A 2,093-nucleotide genomic window follows, 5' to 3' on the forward strand; every position below is an offset into this window, starting at 1 on the left:
GTGGCCTTGTTAATAATGGACCAATGGAGCTACTGGCCTCTGATATTTTAAGGATTAGAAATAGTGTTTAGTCTATTTGTATGTGTGTGTGTGTGTGTGTGTGTGTCTGTCTGTCTGTCTGTCTGCCTGTTTCCCAGAAAGCTTACATACAAATTTTTTCTACCTTGAATTGTATTTGAGAACTAGGCCTTAAGAAGTCTGTTCTCTTGGGCCAAGTGTCCAGAAATTGAAGGTGGGGAACTCAGGAAGGACCTTAAGATAAATTTTGTCCTTTGAGTTTTGCATTTCTACTCACCATGTGTTACAATACCTTGTCTGTTCACTCACTTACACTTCATTTTTGTTTTGTTTTGTTTTTTGAGGAGTCTCGCTCTGTCACCCAGGCTGGAGTGCAGTGGCACAATCTTGGCTCACTGCAACCTCTGTCTCCCAGGTTCAAGTGATTCTCCCACCTCAGCCTCCTGAGTAGCTACGATTACAGGCGTCCGCCATCACACCCGACTAAATTTTGTATTTTTCGTAGAGATGGGGTTTTACCATGTTGGTTGGCCATGCTGGTCTCAAACTCCTGATCTCAGGTGATCTGCCTACCTCAGCGTCCCAGAATGCTGGGATTACAGGTGTGAGCCACCGTGCCCGGCTGCTCACTTGTACTTTGAATAGTTAATCTTAGACTTGATTTTGATGGTCTACATTTCATTTGTTCCCTATTGTTTGCAGAGCCCAAACAGTACCCTACCATTAAACAGGTTTGTTGATGATGAAACACATTTCCACACACAAGCACTTTTATCATGCAAAACCTCAGAGAATGGGAAGACCCTGGTTTACATATTGCCAGGTTATTCTGACCTTGCTGTATTTGTTTTATTTGGGAGAAGTGGGTGGGCAAGATATTTGAGCTACAAAGTCCAAATCACAGTCTCCTTTCTCTAAGCTAGGGATGGCCCAAAATATCCAAGACAATGTTTTAAGTGGTACAATTTAGAGATATTGTAGAAGAGTAAGTACATTCCATGTGAGCACACCTGTTTTTATCATGGTGAGGTTGAAGTAGGAAGCATCCATGGGCCCTGCTGGTATAAAAAGATGTAAAAAAATTTCCTTTGAAAATCTAATATCTAGAAACATACTTATTTATACTTGGAAATTCTACATTATTTATTTATTTATTTATTTAGAGACAGATTCTTGCTCTGATGCCCAGGCTGGAGTGCAGTGGCACAATCTTGGCTCACTGCAAGCTCCGCCTCCTGGGTTGATGCCATTCTCCTGCCTCAACCTCCTGAGTAGCTGGGACTACAGGTGTGTGCCACTATGCCCAGCTAATTTTTTGTATTTTCAGTAGAGACGGGGTTTCACCATGTTAGCCAGGATGGTTTTGATCTCCTGACCTCATGATCCGCCTGCCTCAACCTCCCAAGGTGCTAGGATTACAGGCGTGAGCCACCATGCCCAGCCATTATTTTCAACTCTCTAGTTGAAACACCTTAGTTTTAATATTTTACAGGAGGAATCATAAGATAGGAGAAGATCTTGCCTACAAAAAGAGGCATACAGGCACCCTGAACATTTAATTTTCTAGAAAAAGAAAAAATCCCTACTTGTAATTATTGTCCAAACCCTTCTCATTGTATTAGCCACAATTTCATTAAATTATGTTCTTCACTCATCATCTCTCTAATGAAAAAATTACATTTAAATACTCACGTCAAATAGAAACTGGTACAAAATAGATTGAACTACTCTAGTAATCCCGGAAGAGAAATTTAAATTCTATAGTTAATTTGTAGTCAATTCCAAATTATATTTCTGATGCAAATCAGAAAAAAAAAAAAGGGCTGTGACAGGTAGTGGGAGTGTGGAGTGGGAAAGATTAGAAGAAGAATATATTGTTTTCCTGTGTGATGATGGCCTTGAAAGAAAGATAACCAGATCCCTTTAAGGTTGACAAAAATAAGGATGGAAAGACATGAGATCCATTCTTTCAAAGGGTGGCCAAGAAAGAGGAAAGGGAGCTTGTGTTTTTTAAAAAATAAAAGATGAAATGGAAATGTGCAGTGGTGCCAAAAGCACTTGGTTGAAGCTGTTCT

This window comes from Piliocolobus tephrosceles, chromosome 5 (genome assembly GCF_002776525.5).
Source record: "Piliocolobus tephrosceles isolate RC106 chromosome 5, ASM277652v3, whole genome shotgun sequence".
Classification (NCBI taxonomy): Eukaryota; Metazoa; Chordata; class Mammalia; order Primates; family Cercopithecidae; genus Piliocolobus; species Piliocolobus tephrosceles.